Genomic DNA, 21177 nt, shown 5'->3' with positions numbered 1-21177 from the left:
TTTGATGACGCACACGCCGGTACTTTCAAAATAAAACTCATGTCCAAATTAAATTACATTCAAAACACAAAAGTTTCTTCTGAAACTTTTTCTTGATAAAACATTTTGATGATCATCTTTTTGTTGTTGGAAGTTATTTTCATTCCAGCAAAGACTTTTTTTTCAGTTTGCCTTTTGCAAGTCAGGGATGAGGTCATGCCCTCATGCCCCAAGTGGAGGAATTTAAGTAATTCGGGGGCTTGTTCACGAGTGAGGGTAAGATGGAGCGCACGATCGATAGGTAGACTGGTGCTGCGTCTGCAGTAATGCAGACGTTGTCTGGTCTGTCGTGAAGAGAGAGTTGAGCCAGAAGGCAAAGCTCTTGATTTACCTGTCGATATGTTCCTACCCTCACCTATGGTCACGAGCCTTGGATTGTGACCGAAAGAACGAGATCACGCATAGAAGCGGCCAAAATGAGTTTTCTCTACAGAGTGGCTGGGCTCTCCCTTGGAGACAGGGTGAGAAGCTCGGGGCTCGGAGAATATCTGCTGCTCCTCCAAAGTGAGAGGAGCCAGTTGAGGTGGCTCGGGCATCTGGTCAGGATGCCTCCTGGTGAGGTTTTCCGGGCACGTCCAACTGGGAGGAGGTCTAAAGGGAGACCCAGGACATGTTGGAGGGACTATGTCTCTCATCTGGCCAGGGAACGCCTTGGGAGAGGGAAGTCGACTTAGGCTGCTGCCCCCGCAACCCAACTCTGGATAAGCAGAAGAAAATGGATGGACCTTTTTTCAGGGTTTTAAATACGGGGGAAATAAGGGGAGCCCAGCTTCAATGAAAGGGTGATGGACTCCCCTGGAAGCCTTCAAGCTACACACCCAGGGGCAACCAGAAAAAAGAACCAGCTTCTGACTATATTACATTATCTATATATACTCTCATTTTACCAGGACTTCTTTTCAACAGAGAGGACAGAGTGCTGATTGTTGATGCGCTCCCGGCAGCTGCGTCCTGCGCACATCCACAGTAACATTCTCAAAGTGGCGCCACCAGACGGTGGCGACGGTGGCACAGGAGTTAAGTGCTCGCCCCAAAATCGGAAGGTTGCAGGTTCGAGCCCTGCTCAGTCTGTCGCTGTCGTTGTGTCCTTGGGCAAGACACTTAACCCACCTTGCCTGCTGGTGGTGATCGGAGGGTCCGGTGGCGCCAGTGCTCGGCAGCCTCGCCTCCGTCAGTGTGCCCCAGGGCAACTGTGACTACATCGTAGCTCATCCCCACCAGTGTGTGAATGTGTGTGTGAATGGGTGAATGACTGATTGTGTTGTAAAGCACCTTGGGGGGTTCCAGGACTCTAGAAGGTGCTATATCAAATACAAGCCATTTACCATTTACCATAATTAACACATTATAGTTCATGTCCACTCATATTCTCTGGTACTTTTTGTCTTTTATTTGTGCCTGATGCCTCCGCTGCCCATAGCCGGTGTGGAATGCCTACTAGCGCAGCCGCACAGTATACACTCTGCTATTTTTGCGGTCAGTAGATCCCTTTGATCTGCTTAGTTCAAAAGTAGCTCATGTTGTGAAAAAGTAGGAAGCCAGGAAGCAGTTTTTCTGGAATATTGAGGGGAGATGCAGGAAAATAAAAGACAGACATTACAGGAAAATAGTCAAATAAAAAACAAGAAAACTAAAAGTGCTTGAAAAGGAAAAGGTAGGTGGATTTATCACACTTCAGTGCTTTTTAAACTAAAAACCAGGGCCATTGCAAGGCACTTTGGAGACCGAGGCAAAACAGACACTTAATCATTTTAATTCTTCCAATTCTTCCCAACTAAAGATTCCTTTCAGCGGAACCACACAGTAATAAAAGTATTTGTGGGATACAGTTATTTTAGATTACAGTAAAAGTCAGGGTTTTTTTTTGTTTTACGAAAGGATAAATTAAATTAATATTTTTATCTTACCTTAATCAGCCATTGCTAAGTAGTTTCTTTTAACCACCAGAGGATGGCAAATGGATATCACCTCCGAGTAAGATCAACCAAACTATGTCTGACTCTTAAAGTGGTAAAACTGCCTATTTTTATTAGCCGAGTGAACTAGACCAAATTCTTGCTTTGCAAAGTTAAATAATACATTTATTTAGTCTGGCTTGCCAGGCTATATTTTTATAGTATTGAGCTTAAAAATGTTCAGTTATGCTGAGAAATCTCATATAATTTCTTCAAACTTACAAACAGGTCTACAGAAAGATTATGCTGGTTATGTCATGTACCTGGGCAGAGGTGAGTCACACCATCTCCTCTAATCAGCATTGAGCTAATTTTCCACAGGTGAGGAGCAGAGGGAGCAGCAGCTGCAGGAGATTTCCAAATCAGGGACGCAGGTTTAAAAGGAGGATGGAGACACCTCACTGTGCCGGATTGCTCCAGTTTTGGATCCTCACACCACCGGCTCCACCCTCGCTGTCTACGTACTCTGGATTTCACACACCACGTCCCATCCTCCTCCGTTGTTCCTGTTTGGTTTCCCTCTGCTACCTCACCCATCCCGGATCGCTCACCCTCTGCCCAGGGCTCACCTCGGCTTCCCCTCCTCTCTCACTCATCCCGAACGCTACACGGACTTGAGCTGCACCGCTCACTTCCACAGAACTTCCCTGTGCTATTTTTGTTCCCGTTTTGTAATAAAGAACTTTACTTTACCTAATCTGCCCGACGAGTAATGATTCTGCATGTCTTGGGTTAGGCACTTACCTCGAGTCATGACAGGTTATGTCCAAATCTATTGCAGGTATGAAGCGCTGAAATGAAAAACTGTCAGAATAAACAAGAATTTTATTTAGATGAAGGTGACTGAAGTGGGTGTTTCTGCTCTAAAAGGTTTAAAAGAGTTTGTTTTGTAGTCTGCCAGGAGGATTCTAACACCAAACCTTTAATTAGAGTAAATGTAGTGCTTTTGCCAACATTTTTATTGGTTTGCTGAGAAAAATGAAAATAAAATGGAAGAAATAGAGTTTACAAATGTGTGAATTAAATAAAAATAATGTAACTAAGTATAGACAGCACATCAATGGTGTAGGAGGCCTGCTGGAAGGAGAATGTTTTGTTTTTTTCATTTGCTAAAACTTTCTCTCCTGTTCATCGGGTTATTTGTAAGCTTTTGGTACAGAGACAACAAGTGCAGAGATTTTTGTTGCATCATATTTTGGTTAGCATGATTGTAGAAGCCTTCTCCACACTGAGACTGTGTAATGTAACACCAGTCAAGAATGTTCAAAAATAAACTAGGTCATAAACTTGTTCATTTATCTTCTGTTGTCGAGTCAAACTTGAGGAATTTGGAGGTTGTTTTCGACCAATCAATGCATCTTGAAGGCCACTCAGAAACGCTGGTCCAAAACTGTTATTACTTGAGAAATCTCCAAACTGCAAAGGTTGGTGTCAAAACATGAACTTAAAAAGGTTATCCTGCCGTCTAGATTACTGTAACACACTTTTCATATGTTTTAACAAAAACACCCTTCAGTTGGTCCAGAACTCTACAGCAAGGCTCCTAACTGGAACAAACAGAAGAGCTCACATCACTCCTATTCTGTTGTCTCTGTACTGGTTACCCGTTAACTTTAGAGTTCATTTTAGAATACTGACTATAACTTTCAATGCCCTACGTGGTCAAGCCCCTCCCTATTTTACTGAACAAATGCCATATGCTCCAACCCGAGCCCCCAGATCAACAAAACAGAACCTTCTAGAAGTTCCAAAAGTCAGATCTAAAAGTCGAGGTGATCAACTTAAATATAGATAAAATGATAAAATGAATGATACAATGTACTTCCTTACTAAACCATTAGGATCAAATGCTACATACATAGTTAGATCCCTGTAAGTACACATAAATGCGTTAACATGTGATGCATGTTGTGTTCTGTTCAAAACACTTCCTGAATCAAGCCTGTCCCCTGGTCTTGTGTCACCATAAATGAAACCATGAGACTTTGATTGCAACATTATTCAGTTCGTTTCAGATTACAAAAACCAGGAAAAAGACATCATGATTCTGCAATACAACTGAAAATAAAAGAGCTTTGTGATCTTGGTCACATGTCTTATTGTTGTTGTGGTTGTTTCATTACTGAGATTGGGGAAATAGTTTAGGCAAGAATAAAAAAAACTATAGGAAACTATAGCTGGTGGTCATTAGAATTAGAACAGTTTGTGTGTGTAAAAAAATAAAGTAATTTTAATTATCCATGTTGAGTTGTTCATCAATTGTTAGTATAATTTCTTTTCAAATTCAATTCAATTCAAAAATACTTTATTAATCCCAGAGGGAAATTGATTAGCACCTTAAACATTCGTATAACATATTAGAATCTATTTTATCCAATGTTTAAAGTATTTTTGTGTTTTCTTTATTACAAAAATAGGGTAGAATAGGCTTGGGCGGTATCCAAATTTGAATACCGTCTAACTTCCACTTAATTTTACCCCGGTATACGGTATTACCGTGAATACTTAACAAGTATGACATAAGCCTCAAGTGGACCTTCACCTTTCTGAATCCTACCAAACAATTACTAAAAAAATAACAACGCAACTCACATACTATTAACAACATTTATTAACACAAAAAACGCAGCTTATAAACAAGTGCAAAGAGTTAACAGTCCAACAGCAATAAATCAACATAAAAACCCAGGACTGCTGTTGTGCGCAAATCAAGTGAACAACTTATCAACGGGCAGCATGAAACAGTGCAAATAGGCCGTAACAGTCAGCAAGAGTTGAATAACCATAAACATTGAAATTATAAAAATTATTGCAACCAAAACAACTGCATTAAAATTATAAAAAGAAAACTCCGTCACACGGCCACACGCGTGCGCGCACACACACAGGAGTGTGAACATTACGGCATGTTGCAGCAAATCTAGTTAAGATTTCTCGCCAGAAAAACCAGCATGTTTACTTTTTCTGGGTTCAAGTTTGCACGTTGTGGACCAACAACTTTACCTGCGGTGCTGAAAACCCGATGGTGACCTGGTGGCACAGATGCATAGATACCTCCGGGCCAGTCGTGACATCTGGGGAAAACGACTGCCAGCATATTTCCACCAGAGAAGAGGGTCTTCGTCCCCGTGAATAACAGCTTCCAAACAGTACACTGTTATTTCAGCTCCAGCTCGCTGCTCTGCTCTGACGGGACCCTCCGGCGCAGCGTCAGCGGCTCGTTTTTGCAGGAGAGCCCCCAGAGACATCTTTTTGCGTGGGGGTTCAGGTTGTGCTTGTTCCTCTATGGTTCGGATGGCCACTGCTTCTGGTGCTGCTTGCCCCTCTAAGCTCACGATCTCAGCCTGTAATTCAGCTTTGATTTCAGCCAGTGCGTTGTCATCAAGCTCATATCTGCCACGGTAACGAGGATCGAGGAAAGTGCATTTTCGCATTAATTTGCGCACTGAATCAGATTCATACTTGGCCTCCAGCTTTTTTAGAATTGTGGTTTTTATTGACTTTGTAAGCTGGAGGTTGTTTTCTGACACGGCCAACATGCTCGCCCTGCAGAGCTGGAGTATGGGGAGGATAGAGGAACTGGTCAGTCGCACAGCTGTTTTTCACGACGGTAGTGGAACTGACACCGTCGCTATTTTGTAATACCGCGTGTATATGGTAATACCGTAATACCACCCAAGCCTAGGGTAGAATGCCTTCTGCGGGTCAGGGATGAGGTCCTGCCCCAAGTGGAGGGGTTTAAGTATCTTAGGGTCTTGTTCACAAGCAAGGGAAAGATGTAGCGCGATGTCAATAGGCAGATTGGTGCTGCGTCTGCAGTGATGTGGGAACTGTACCAATCTGTCATGGTTACGAGAGAGCTGAGCTGGAAGGCGAAGCTCTCGATTTAACAGTCAAGATATTTTCCTACCCTCACCTATGGTCACAAGCTTTAGTGACCGAAAGAACGAGATTGCAGATACAAGCAACCAAAATTAGTTACCTCTGCTGGGTGGCTGGGCTCTCCCTTAGGGAAGGAGAGAAGCTCGGTTATCCGGGAGGGGCTCGAAGTAGACCTGCTGCTCCTACACATCGAGAGGAGCAAGTTGAGGTGGCTATGATTAGGATGCATCCTCGATGCCTCCCTGAGGTATTCCAGGCACGTCCAAACAGGAGGAGACCCAAAGGAAGAGCCAGGACACTCTGCAGGGACTATGTCTCTCAGCTGGTCAGAGAATGTCATGAGATGTGTTCCCGGAGGAACTGGCCCAAGTGGCTGGGAAGAAGGAAGTCTGGGCTTCTTGGCTCAGGCTGCTGCCCCAGTGACATGACTCAGAATAAGCAGAAGAAAATGGATGGATAGATGGACAAAAGTAGGATATCAGTGAATTTGACAAGAATCTATACAAATAAACTTGCACATGTATATTAGGGCCATCATTTCATTCATTTTAATATTAAATGTTAATATTGTGTGAAGTCAAATTGGAGTAAAATAATATGACAATATGCATTTATGCACCTTAGTGTGTGTAATTTCTTGAGGAACAACACACCCAGTGAACAGTTTTGCATCCCTGCTGCTTTTTGTGTCATTCATTCGTTCGTTCGTTCATTCAATTGTTCATTCATTCAGAGGTCATTTGCACAGTTTTCTATTCATGTTGTCAGCAGTCTGCTATATTAAATTTCAAAAAGTTCCATTTTAATGTATTTTAGGTATATATTTTGTATTCACTGTGCAACATTTTATTGTTATTATGAATTTTCTTTGCTGCTGTTACATTTAAATTTTCCCACTGAAGGACAATAGAGAAGTTCTCTAATCTATTCTACTTAGAAATGCGGGAATAAAAAAGTTTAACTGACTCCTGAGCGTTGTCTGGGTCATAAAACAATTCCCTACTCGGTATTTTGAATTACCCCTTTATTTTATTTTGAAAGAACCGATCTTTTACCACTTCCGCCTGTTTTGTTCTGCCGCGGCAGTAGTGCCTCCTCCTGGCTGAGTCGTCCTGCCTTCTGGTTTTTCTTTTCTCTCCGGAGGCTCCGGCCTGGTGCTCCAGTCTTTGGGAGCCGTCCGAGAAATGTGTCGCCCGTGTGTGGAGAAGGAGAGAGATACCAGTTTTAAAAAGAACAGGTACGTTTCCGTCGTAATTCTGTTTGTAAGCCGGGAGTGTTTCACTGCCGCAGCGCGAAGTGGTTTTTGGATCTTTCCCGTCCGGTCCGGTTCGCGCCTGCTCGATGGGCTGATTCTCTGCATTACACCACCCCAAATAATAAAAACAAAAGGCCTGTTGGGATTAGATTACACGTGGATCTATCTAACCGGATTATTATGAAGTGTATTAATCCTGGGCGGATTAAAGGTAATACTTTCAGTACTATCAACTTTATTAGCTAGCTAAGATCTTTTGATGTTAGCGTTGAGATCACATTAAATATATTTATTATAAATCATGTTTTTAAATGATCATTAGGTAATAAAAATGTAAGTAAGAAGGAATGTATATTTTTTGCCTGCCTCATAATTTAACTTTGCTGAAAACGTTTTCCGCTCAAAACGAATACCAAACAAGTTTTACTGAAACGTGTTGAGTAAGATATTAAAAGGATGATGTCAGTGCAAGACATTTTATAGGAATATTTACATTTCTGCCTAGTAAGATATATGATGAGTCAGATTAATGTCATTATTTGTTTTAATTCTAATATAATTAGACACTTTTTATAGAACCATTCTGAATAGCTCGATTCAGTGCCAAGACAGACTTAAGAGAGATAACTCTGTTTAGGAAAGGCACTCAGTCAAGCATGATCTTGGATCTTCTCATGAGCCCTTTATCTTTTTTTGTTATCACTGAGTTATTTCAGTATCTTGTTTATTTGAAGCTCCTTTATGCAGTGGCCTGAGAAATGTAACGATACTCGCATGCAGAGGATCTGGTTTAGTAAAACTTAGAAAAAGTCACAGGATGAGTGAAAGCAGAAACATCTTTGATATGTCTGGTTTTTATAACTTGCTAGTGGAGCTCGACTTTCAGGCAGGAAGAACAAATAAAAAATATATTAAGCTGGTGGTGACTGAAGGGCGTGTTACTGGTGGGGGCTTGTTTGGAGGAAACAACAGAGGCTGTATGCTTGTTGCTTTTGTGAATCAATTTTTATTTAATATAGAAGTGTTGAAGGAAACAACTGAACATTTCTGGTTTTCCTTGCAGATGTTTTGCGTCTCATTCAAGAAGTTTCTTCAGTTCTGAAACTTGGCTTGGGGGGGTGGGAGGTTTATAAGGTGTGGTCTGAATTAAAACCATGCTACTAGGGCAATAGGAGCGACTGCTGAGGCTATTTTATTTTGTAAAAACTAAAGTTTCTATTTTATGATAAGGTCTTGTTTAGTGGCCCACTTCTTATTCTTGAAGGCAAAATATTTTTGAATTAAGGATCTAGCAGCTCATGATAGAGTGCATCTCAGCAGTCACCTATCTTGTCTGAGTTTTGAATGGGATTAAAAAAGGTCATTACAAGTCTGTGTGGTCAATAACCAAACATTTTCATGAACTTCTGTGCACCAAATCATTCTCAGATTAAAGTGCAGCTTTATTCTTGACAGTCTAGAATTATCTGTTTCAGGGCTTTGTCATTTTTAGCCTCGTGTAGACGCAGATAGCGGGATGATGCACTTCACGTAGTACTGGAGTGTCCCACTAGGGGGCACAGTAGAGAACCCAGACCAGATAGAGTCCCAGGTTTGTGGGGTACAACAAGAACAAACATGATGTTGTCAATAGAAGAGATCGGTAACTGGTTAACTTTGACATCACGGCAGAAATAAAGACAGCAGCGGTATTGTAAATAGCATGTAAGACCTCTAAACCAGAGATCATGTAGAGCAGGGGTGTCAAACTCAAACTCACACGGGGCCGAAATGAAACTCTGGAACGGAGTCGAGGGCCAAACTTAATATTTTTTGAAAAACGTGACGGCAAATTTGCACATTTTCTTTATCAACATATATGCAATTTTGAACCTTTAAATTTGGAAACAAACTTATTTCTGCATCAACACTGAATGTGGAATAACCAAATTACACACGAACAAGTCAGTTTTAAATAAAATGCATCAGTGGTATTCATTACTTGTGGTATATTCAGCATTTTTAAAATCTATTCAGGATTTATGTTTTCTTGTTTATTCATTTTTCTTATTTTTTATTCTCCCTTTTTTCTCCTGTAATACGTTTCATCGCTGCTGTGACGTCTAGCTTTCCCCACTGAGGAACAATAAAGGGATTTTCTATTCTATTCATCTATCTGCAGCCTTTCCACTTCCTGTTTACTGTAGGTTAAATCTTTTCTCACGGGCCAACAACAAAATAAAAATATAATTTTATCTTAAATGAAAATGCAACATCTCACCTGTTAACTTTCATGTTGTGGAGCAGAAAAAGAGCATAAAACCAACATATTTAAAGCTCAGTTTGCTCCACTGGTTTACTGTGATGCTCATCTGTTCCAGCCAGATACCTGCATCATGGTGTTGAGCTGAGCTGAGGAGGAGACTCCTGTTGTTTTGTTCATCGTCATCATAATAATGACAACATTAGATGACAACAGGTGCTCACATAGGTTTGTGCTGATGAACATGTCTGAGCAGCTTGACCACGTTGTTGTGTGTCGGGGAGGAAACACAACGACAGCAACCACAGAGTCATACTGGTTTGAGCGTGTCGCTGTTCGCTGGAGTTATATCAGCTCTGTCTGGAAGTTAGCTGGAAAACTTTCTCTTTCAGTCGTGAACACATTACTGAGCGGCTAGAATCTCCGTTTCTGGGCTTCAACGTCAGAAAACAGCTGAGTGAACTCGGCGCTGAGTGAGAGGAGTGTAGTTTGTCCGAGACAGCGGAGCTGCAGAGACCCAACTACCCCTGACTGCCTTGGGCTGGAAAAAACACAAAGGAGGGGGCGCGTCGCCTCCGCGCTGACGCCGCAAAGCATCATGGGAGTTGAAGTCTTTGCGGTAAAATCGGCCAGCGGGCCAGTTTTAATATATTTTTGATATTTATCTCGCGGGCCACATAAAAATGCTCTGCGGGCCGCATCTGGCCCGCGGGCCTTGACTCTGACATATGTGATGTAGAGTGTGTCTCACTTGTTATGTCAACTCTGCCTGCATGTTACTTGTATATTGCAGCTTGCAGATGCATAACTTCTGGAAACACAAAGGATGCTTCAAATCAAGTCAAGTTACGTGAGGCAGCCATTTTAAACATACATACCGTAAGCGTAATTAAAAAGCAAGTCTCCTCCCTTTCCAGTCGGCTCATGGGTCCCCGGAAGAATGAAAAAACGAATGCAAGTGAATGGGGTTAAAAGAGCTATTTTCTAATCCACGTTGCCTCGTGCCCTGGATCGCACGTATGTTTTAATTCAATTCAAATGTAAAGTAATGATGTGTGTTTCCACCACACCTGTCACGCACTTTGAGATTTATAATCTTGTAAAAGTTAGTATTTAGAATAACTACAAATCAGACATCGCATATATGACGTCACCACCGAATCTCCTCTCCTCTAGCATAGCTGCTACTTACCACAGTTTGCCGGACTTAGTCATTTTTCCTGTTTTTCTCCGTGTCTGGTTCGATGACGTCACTTTTGTGAAGTGCAATTTTAGTCTGAGTCTAGGACTTATTTTCACGCAAAACCTAAAATAACATTTCTCCCCATTTGAAAATAAGTGCGTTCTGGGTATCAAAATGAGTCTTTAAAATTCACGGACATTATATGTGAAATCCATGGAGCGTAACACGTGGGGTTAGAAATAGCTTTTATAGCCCCATTGACTTGCATTCATTTTTTCGTTCTACCCATGGTCCAGAGGTAGATGGGCGTGACTTAGGCTCCATATTCCCAGCATAAGAAAACAAGCATTTTCTGGCCACACTCACCTTGATTGGCTGTTATCAGATAAGGAGCTTTGATGTCCAGGAGGGGTCCGGAGAAGATCCGCTGCTCCCCGAGCATCAACAGTTGAGAGGGGTTCTGTGTTGATTTTACTCAGGGCTGGGCGATATGGACCAAAACTTAAACTTTTAGCTGATATACATCTCTATATTTTTCCTCCTGTAAAATATTTACAAGTTACCTCCCTTTAAGCAGTCGAGAAATTATATACATAGATTCATCAGCTGATTAAATGCATGGAAAGTATTTAGTCTTGTCATATATCAACCTTAGTGCCTAATCTCTATCAGTCTGAGCTTTAAAAACACTGGTACAGCTGTCTGTTAACACTAGGGTTGTCACGGTATGAAAATTTAACCTCACGGTTATTGTGACCAAAATTATCACGGTTTTCGGTATTATCGCGGTATTTTTTAGACGGTGTTGCATATGTTCAGAAAGCATTGATAGTCCTGTTCTACACAAACAAAAATAGTTTTGAAAAGGTTTAACAGTGTTTATTAAACCTAAAATAACACAAAGCCTTAGCAAAAGTGCGACTTTTCACAAGTAAAGGAACAAATAGCTTCTTTTTCTGGAACATGTTACAGTAGTGCGGGTTTAAATTATACAAATCCAAACATTCAAAACATAAACAATATGTAAACAAATCAAAGAAACACCACTTGTTTTCTCATATACTTGTTTTCTTCATTATCAAAATGAAAATCTAAAACTCCAGTCCACACTTGACTTGAGCGCTGTACAAGTCAACCTTAAAAAAATATGTATTTAAAATAAATAGCCACTTTAAACAAATTACTAAAATAACTACTACACTATGTAATCAAATCCAAATGTTCAAGTATAAATGGCATTGAATAAGTAAACAAATCAATGACAAGGAACTAATTGTATATTTCTCTTCATCATCAACAAATAAGATGCTTCATCCAGCAACAGCGTGTCCGTGACACGGTTTAAATGCTGGCAGAGGGCGCTGCGGCTGCAGTATATAGTTGCATTCTCCCTCAACCAAAAGTCCTCACGTCATGCATTTAAGCTAAAATGCTAATGTTAACTTACCTTGCACTGGCTGTAGAGACGTGGGTGATGGTCACGCAGATGTGCCATTAGATTCGAAGTGTTGCTGCCTTTTGCAGACACTTGTTTCCTGCACGTTCTGCAAACGGGATAGCAGTCTTCTATTAACTGTCCCTCAGCATTTTTCAGAAATCCAAAATATGCCCATACTTCCGATTTAGTCTTCTTTGAGGGCTGATGGATGTCCTGGGCGCTGCCGTCTCCTCCTTCGGCCATTATTTCAGCTTCAAAGTTTTGGTGCCGTTGCAAACTAAAAAGTGCGTGTGCGCGCCGCGGGAACTTCAGCTGAAGCGACGGTGGCTGGTAAGGGTCACCGCGCCGAAACCGCGGCCACGGTAAACCCACCGAGATAATATAGTTTTTTAAAAACTGGACGGTTATTTTTATTGTCAACTTTTTTACCGGGGTTTACCGCTATACCGGTTACCGTGACAACCCTAGTTAACACACATGTATGTTTATCTTGTCATGTGTTTTACAAGGTTCAGTTTTATACTGTATTTGTAACTGTTTATCTGTCTGTCTGTCTGTCTCAGTTAAGAGCTAGAGATATCTCAAATGTCCCACAGACACTTTTATTTATAAAATGATCTAAATTCCGTCTAGAGGTGGCTCATATCCTATCATCCACAACATTACCAGTAATTATTTCTTGTCCAGAGAATAAATCTATCCGATTAAGCTAAATTTATGATGTATTTGCATCCACTGCTCAGGATTACACAACTGCTATTTGGGCCTCACTGCTCTCCGTAGCTGTTTTTTGACTGTGCGAGGGCAGGGTTTGGCCTGTCACTCATAAACAGAACTCCGGTCGGCAGCCACGGTAAAAAGGCTCACTGAAAGACTAACAAACGTCCTCAAATAATTAAAGCCTACTAACCTATTGCACAGTTTAGAGCAAAACATTGACCTGATCGAGTAGACGAGTGAGAATACATGTAATGATCACTTAGAGACTGAGCACACTAGTTGTTAGCATTATGATAAATGACCCGCACTTGTATAGCGCCTCTCAGAGTAAGGACTCCAAAGCGCTTTACACTACAGTGTATCATTCATCCATTCACACACACAGTCACACACTGATGGTGATGAGCTACGATGTAGCCACAGCTGCCCTGGGGCGCACTGACAGAGGCGAGGCTGCCGAGCACAGGCGCCACCAGTCCCTCCGACCCCCACCAGCAGGCAACGTGGGTTAAGTGTCTTGCCCAAGGACACAACAGCAGAATTCTCTGTCCGGAGCCGGGATCAAACCTGCAACCTTCCGATTACTGGACAACCCGCTCAACCTGATGAGCGAGTGCCCCCTGCATTAGTGGCTAGCATAGCACTAGCTGCTAACGCTAATGGCTTGACTAGTTTTATCTATATAAAGTCATCTTGTTTGTTGTTTAAAATTATATTGACAATTTAAAAGTATCAATGTACTGCTCAGCCCTAATTTGACCCTTTGTGATGTCACAGTAGGGGAGCCTTTCAAAATGTCTTGTAGAAGCATGTGAGTCCTGGCATCACATTTGGAGTATGTAGGGTAGTAGAGATTTACATGGCCGCACAAAAGGACAATGTAATACTTGTTCTTTTTCAAGTGTGATTGGTCATTCTGAGCTGCATATGCATGTGAAATGTAAATATTTTCTGAAACACTTGTGAATTTGCTTAGCCACAGAAAGTAAATAAACAGGAAAACAATTGAGTCAGAAGAGGCCAGTCTCTTTTACATCACAGGGAAAATTTGTGTTCATGGCCTATCCCAACTCAGCTTGCAACCACGGAAGGCTGTATTGATTTTGTGGCCAGGAGATAGCAAAGCGCATCTCAGCGGCCCTGGCGGCTTTGGCCGTCGAGGGGGGTGGGGGTGGGGCGGGGTGTGCTCCGTCTCGCAGCGCTCCTCTGGGGTGGGTGGGGGGTGGGGTGTTGTCTCGCGCTGCGGGAGAGCTGTAGTTTCGTTGTGCAGTTTGTGTCAGCGGACACAGTAGGGTCAGGGAGAGGGGCGGGGCATGACGCTTAGCCTGGCGGATGGGCAAGCAAAGCCTGGCGGGCCGCCGGGCTTCTAAAGCACTGGGGGAAACCCTGGGTGGTAATCCTGTCGTTTTCCAAGCCCCTTCTCATCCGACTAACTTCTACTCTCTGAAACAGGATTGACATATGTTAATCTTGCAGTTCTTGGGTACTAACACACCAAATTTTAGCTCTATATATTTCGGACAGTCAGAAAAGAGCCATTGTTGTGTTTTCTAAGGTAGGTTTTCTGTATTATAATGATAAATGACCTGCAATTGTATAGCACCTTTCAGAGTCAGAAGCCTCCAAAGCATCCATTCATTTCATACTTGCATTCTCACACTGGTGGTGGTGGTGATGAGCTACATTATAGCCACAGCTGTCCTAGGGCACACTGACAAGCCTCTTTTAGAAAACAGTGCAAAAGTAAAAATGCTTTTTATTTCCTTAAATTTTCTATAATTTAATTTTGACTCCTTGTGTGGCACTTAAGTGGTAAAACTCGTGTAACCTCTGTTTGGATTTCACAAAATTAGTCGTTCTTTCTTTGGTTGTTTCCACGCGCTCAAGATGAGATTTGTAAAGTCGTCACATGGAAAACATTAACAGATGTGCTTCACATGGCGGAGGTTTGTGTCTTCTGTAAGTTGTAACGAAGGCATTTGTTCATCTTTATTTTCTAAAGCACTTGTGCTGTTAATGGGGATTGACATTTGCACTACTTTAATGCAGCAGATGCACACCAGGCTTCCAGTTCAGCACAAGACTAACACAGATGGAAAAGCACATAAAGATAAAATTAGGTTCTCTCAGGAAACGCTCTCATCAGATTGAGACCTTTAAACATTTCCTGTTGGGCCTAAGGTTAGCCTGTAAAGAAAAATTTTCTTCTTGTCATTATTTATTCACTAATATTGGTTTTGACTATCAAATTTCACTAATAAAAAGACAAAATTTTTAGGTTAATTTTAGGGTGTCTTCCACTTGTGGCATTATAGGGAAAGACTTGAGGGGAATTAAACAACAACTCCACCTAGCGAATTACACCCTAAGAATTAACACCGTAGGCCATTCGCACAAGAAGGTTCAAAACTGGGGGTTCCATTCTCCAAGTTTATTCATCAGCTTAAAAACAAATAAGAGTCTGATTAAAAAGATCTAGTATTGTTAAAACACAGTTTGGAGCTTACCGGACAGGCATAACTAAAATGGGAACAGCGGGCATCCACCACCACCAGGACACCCGTGAAACACTGCACACACGGAAGATGAAGAAAACAAACCCACCACCAATGAAACAGCACGCCACACAAGGGGAACAGGGTGCCACACCTGGGACAAGGGCCACACCTGCCAGCAGTCTCCAACTGGAAACAGAAAGGACACCCAATTAAATACTGTATAAATAAACAGAAATAAAAACAAGTTACAACTCCATCCAATCGTAGAGTGTTGTAGTCCTTTAGATTGGAGACGCGCAGTTCAGTTTCTGCCTGCTCCACCGATTGGCCACTTTCAGGCCTACCAAGCCACAGAAGACGTCAGGCAGGAACACCAGACCAGACTCCCACTCCAACCCGCCGTTCATGTCTCAGTTACCACGGAGCTCCTCTGGTTGCACCGGTTCCAGCACGTTGAGATTGTTAGCACGCTGCTCCAAGCGAATAAAAAACAAACAAACAGAGCACAGCTACTCCAAACGAGTCACAGCACAGCCAGGCAAAGCAGCAGCGCTCTGGTAACAGCAGCTAATCACTGCCTCCTTCCAATCAGGCAGTTCCTTCAACAGCAATGTGTGTGTTTTAGCTTGAACCAGAGGGACCCATGACAGGATAATCAGGACAAGATGAGGGGGCGTGCCCTTTAGTTAACAGACAGTTCAGCGTTCTACCACTGCTGAACATCATTGGCCCTTTATAGTCGCACAGCCAGCTGGTAATTGGTTACCAACGCTGACTGACACCTTCCATTAATCAGGACAGAAAATACTCCCACTACACACACAAACATAAACCTCTGGTTGTAACATGGTGACTGTTGTAAAGACTACTTTCACTTGCATCTCTCATCCTGTGCTGCAAAGCCTCATCAGCCTCTGCACAAAGGCTGCTCTGTTTTAGAAATGAATTTGGGACTGGACTGAAACACGGCTCCAAACTAGAATCCCAATAGTAGAGTCATTGTATCAACTACGGTCCGACCGATATATCGGCCGGCCGATATTGGGGTCAATAACAGTATCGGCTATCGGCCAAAAAGATGGCCAATATTGCGCTACCTATCCAGCAGATGGCGCCAGCTTTATGAACTCATGTTGTGTGGCTCCACTCCTTTGAACTTTGAACACAAATTATTGTTTTGGAACTTTTTTTTTTTTAATTTATTCTTATTTATGTTTCTTATGTGCAATTAGTTCCAGTCCAGGGTGAATAAGTTCAACAATTTAACTTCCACAGAGTGTTACTTTGTTACAAAGCACAAGTGTTACGTTTTATTTATTGCTGCATTTTTATTATTTTAATATTCTTATAGGGATCTTCTGTCCCTAAACTTGTGTGTGTTGTTAGATTCCCCAGAGCTAGCCGAGTCAGAAAAAACATTTTGTAACCAGTTGTTTTAGCATAAAGCAATGGAAGGGAAGGCTTGCATTCACCTACATAAAAAAACACTACAATGTATGTGAATTCACTTACATTGTTTTATGCTAAACTAAGAAAACCAACTGCTGCCAGATCATATTGGGCTGGTTATAAAATGGTTTTTCTGACTTGTATAACTCTGGGGAATCTTAACGAGACACAATTTTACTGAGTGGTGGAATATTCCTTTAAGATGAAATGTATTTGTGGAAACCACAGTTTACAAGAAAAACTTGAATGTTAGATTTATGCTGTGTGTTCTGTTGTTTTTGAGATCTGCTAAATAACTCTTATTTGCATTATTTGGAAACCCTAGTGAGTTATGGAGACAGTTCTTTGGTGTGAAATAGAGAAATAAGTTTGCATCAAAAAGGCAGAGAGAAGTGTTTACGCTTATGAAAATTTTTATTTCTTTTTTTTTTTATGAGGGATATTTATCGGCCATTATATTGGCTATCGGCCTTTGTTAAATGTTTTTTATCGGTATCGGTCCCAAAAAAGCATATCGGTCGGGCCCTAGGATGAACCATTACATTATAATTACATTAGAATTAGAACTTCTCGTATAAAATAAGTAAAAATATTTTTATTGTTAGGATAAGAATTGCTTGTTGAAGCTGTTTGATCGTCATATAAGGTTTACTTAAAATAAGTATAGTAGTGATTGAAATAATGTTTTTAGATTATTATGTTTGTTCAAAATTTTGCCATTTTAGTTTAGTAAAAGAAAAGAAAAGTGGATCTGAGTGGGTTGTGAAGTATAACTATGGATTAAATTTGGCATTTTAAAGGGTAAAGGGTTTGAAGGGCGATGGTGGCAGAGGAGTTAAGTGCTTGCCTCGTAATTGGAAGGTTGCAGGTTCGAGCCCCACTCAGTTTGTCGCTGTTGTTGTTTCCTTGGGCAAGACACTTAACCCGCCTTTCCTACTGGTGGTGGTTGGAGGGACTGGTGGTGCCTGTGCTCGGTAGCCTCGCCTCTGTCAGTGTGCCCCTGGGCATCACCACCAGGGTGTGAATGTGTGTGTGAATGGGTGAATGACTGATTGTGTTGTAAAGTGCCTTGGGGGGTTCCAGGACCCTAGAAGGTGCTAAATCAAATACAGGCATTTACCATTTAAATATTTGTAGAGTGGTCTCTGGTGATGTGATGGTGTATGTATGGTATTTGTATAGTGCCTTCCAACGTTCTACAATCCCACCCCAGCCCCCACCCCCCAAGGCACTTCACAACACAATCAGTCCTCCACCCATTCACTCACACATTTACATGCCGGTGATGATATGACAGAGGCAATGCCTGTTGAACACAGGCGCCTCCAGTCCCCTCGACCACCACCAGAAGTCAAGGCAGGTTGAGTGTCTTGCCCAAGGACACAAAAACGGCATTCTCTGGTGGGAGGCGGGATCAAAACTGCAATCTTCCAATTACTGGACAACCTGCTCTACCTGCTAAGCTACTGCTGTAAAGTTAATTTGGAGTATTTATTACGCAAATGTTGTTAGTGAACTAAGATGTGTGTTTTGAGAGTTGTGATTTGAAACTTGCACATAGATTGTTTTCTTTTAGTAAAAAAAAAAAGAAAGTTTCATGTTACATACCAAAATTTACATGTTACAAAACAAGAATTGTATGCTACAAAACTAAAGTTACAGTTACAAAACTTGTTACAAGTTAGAAAACATAGTACAAGTTACATGTACTATTGTCCCAATCCTAGCTCCATAAAAATATGTTTAAATTCTGCAACAGCACCAGGCTGCCCGGAATGTGCCTGACTTTAAATTTTCTCTTACTAAGACCAAATATTGGCTGATGCCGATTTATAAAAAAAGAGTAACTATAAGCCCGAAATATCGGCCGAGTAATATATCGGTATACCATTAATATGGACCAAAACTCACATCTCTTATCTTTTTGCTGAAATCCTATATGCGATATATGTCTCAATATTTTTCCTCCTGTAAAATGTTTACAAGTTAACCCCCTTTAAGCTAGCGTAAGAATTTGTGTACATAAATTCATCAGCAGATTTCCTGATTACACAGGCAGGATAAACAAATCTCCGTCACCAGCCACAGTAAAAAGGTTTGCTAAAATACGAACGAACGTCCCCAAATAGTTAAAAACCACCAAACCAAATACAGTGATTAGGGAACAACGTTGACCCAGAGATTTCCTGATCAAGCAGGCGTGAGTATACGTGTAATGACCGCTTAGAGACGGAGCAAGCTAGCTGATAGTTTTAGCTGTGACTGCTAACTCTAGAAATACACTGGTTGTATATTTGTATTGATATAATGATACTGAGTCATCTTGTTTCTAGTAATATTTTAAAAATATTGACATTTTAAATATATCAATATATCATCCAGCCCTATTCTGACCCAATTTTTTTCCCCGTCTGATTCCTTCCTACGGCTAACACAGGAAATTGTGGTTGAAGGAAATTTTCACATTCAGCATGCGTGAGTAACTCAGTTGTTAGATGTCTCTCAGTGAACAAGACCTTTTAAAAGGAGAAAACACAAGGACCCCTGCATTTCTGGTTTAAACTGGTTATAAGAATAGTTTTTTGTGGTTATGCATTAATGAGCTATTCTTCAAGAGTGGGGGAGTGGGTGCGAACAGGAAGACCATTTTTATTTCTGTACCATTTTATGAGTGTTGGTTGGTCCCTATGGTCTTAAAGGACTTTAACAGCAAGGAGAAGTTACATTTGAGATTTAACTGAAGAGCTTTACATTCACTGTTCTAGTCAAGCAAATGTAGAAAATAAAAAGAACTACTTTGACTTCTGCATTTCTCACGTGTGTTCCAGCGTTAACTATTAGCTAAGAGTTGTTTGTTTTAATTTAAAATACTGTCAGCATTCTAGTAAGTTTCATTTCCATTTTTGTTCAAACATTGTCTTTTTTTCACCATTCTTGCTAACTCAGATTATTGGTTTTCAGTAAAAGGTATGAGACAAAGCTAATCATGATGTGCATGCTTTGAGTTGGGATTTGCAAATGATTTACTTACAGTGAAGTCTTTCTCATTTCTAGTAATCTAGTTTGTACTCGAGTACTGGCAAGACTTGTTCTGTCTGGTCTTGTACGAGTTAGGGTTAGGATTGGTGCCAGACCCTCTGCTTCCAACTTTCATTTCATTTGCTAAGCTCAGTTGTGACACGTGTTGAGCATCTTGTTGATACATTTCTGTGGTTTTATTTTAGGGATGCACATTTACCAAAATTTCTTTAACCGGCTATTGACGCCCCTTAATGGTGAATAGGATTGTGATCGTGATGTCATCACCGATGCAGCCGCCCCGTTGGAGGCGTGTGAGTCCTTACTTGTTGCTTGTTACTATTGTAAACAGCGCGTTCAGTCTCGTTCTTGCGGCTTAAATTAATCTATTATTAATTTGATCGATTATATTCTACAACTCTAGTAAATTATTGCAGGGTATCCACGGGTCCTTAAAAAGTCTTAAATTAGCTTTTCCTAATTTAAGACCTTAAAAGTCCTTAAAAATTACAAATAATCCTTAAATCCAGTTTCCAAAGGTCTTAAATGACCAAAGACCCAATAAACAAGATTCTTTTATTTCTATAAAAATTTCGTGAATCTCTAGTTAGTGTTCAGCATTTTTTGTGTATGATGTTGCCGTAAGCGAAACCGTATGCAGTCAGTTGGTTGTGAAAGGGGGCTATTTTTTTAGATGAGCACATTAGCTGGTTAAGCTAGTGGGAGCTTGCGCCATGGGGAAGGGCAAGTTTAATGGTAACTGGATGGCTAATCCCACGTTCGCGACGTGGTTAGCACCGGCTCCAGGCAAGAGCTGGAAATTATTGCTTAAATTTAATTTTTAAAATAGCTTAAATTTGGTCAAAGTGGCCTTAAAAAAGGTCTTAAAAAGTCTTAAATTTGGCTCCCTTAAACCTGCAGCTACCCTGTATTGATGTGTTGAGGGATGACACACGTGATCGCCAGGGGAATAAAGGTGGAAAACAAGCTAACTTTTTACTGTTTTCCCTCTTGGAGCATAACGACGGAGACCAAGTATCTAGCATAACAAAGTCTCGTCGGCTCGCTTGGATCGCAGCTCTAAGGTGACCAAACATCACCTTCTGGAGTATTTTCATTCTGGTAAATTACAGATGGTGTATGTTTTTTATACATCGTTTCTTTCCTTCAATGTGATGCACAAGCAACACACACACAGGCTACACACACACGTCCCAGCAAGATAATGCGGGCATGCTGACACACGACACAAATTCTCCTGCTACACTTCTTCTGTGGGATGACCATTTTGATTGTTTTACTAGAAAAAACAGCAAATAAACTGTTTACCTATCATCTGAACATTTACATCCGCTCACACCACAAACAAGAAAATCAGTTATGCAGAACTGCAGCGGTAACAGTATGTCATTGGTGCTCTTGGATTTGGATCAGAACCATTTTTAACGCTGATTTTGTCCCTACACCGGTCCCCAACGTCTTTATTTAACATATCCCT

General features: G+C 41.2%; 1 protein-coding gene across 2 annotated transcripts in view; it reads left to right on the top strand.

Moving 5' to 3' along the window:
• Positions 1 to 6533: 6533 nt before the first annotated feature.
• The window catches only part of lrrc8aa (leucine rich repeat containing 8 VRAC subunit Aa), a 29400-nt gene continuing 14756 nt past the window's right edge, over positions 6534 to 21177 (top strand). Inside the window, exon 1 of one of the 2 annotated variants that reach the window (XM_054744497.2) lies at positions 6534 to 7113. The gene's annotated coding sequence lies outside the window, so the exon portion shown is untranslated. The other variant, XM_070552402.1, reaches the window with a different exon arrangement.

The sequence above is a fragment of the Nothobranchius furzeri genome, chromosome 6 (assembly GCF_043380555.1).
Source record: "Nothobranchius furzeri strain GRZ-AD chromosome 6, NfurGRZ-RIMD1, whole genome shotgun sequence".
Taxonomy (NCBI): Eukaryota; Metazoa; Chordata; class Actinopteri; order Cyprinodontiformes; family Nothobranchiidae; genus Nothobranchius; species Nothobranchius furzeri.
The sequence above is the reverse complement of the archived record's forward strand: the minus strand, read 5'-3'. Positions and strand labels throughout refer to the sequence as shown.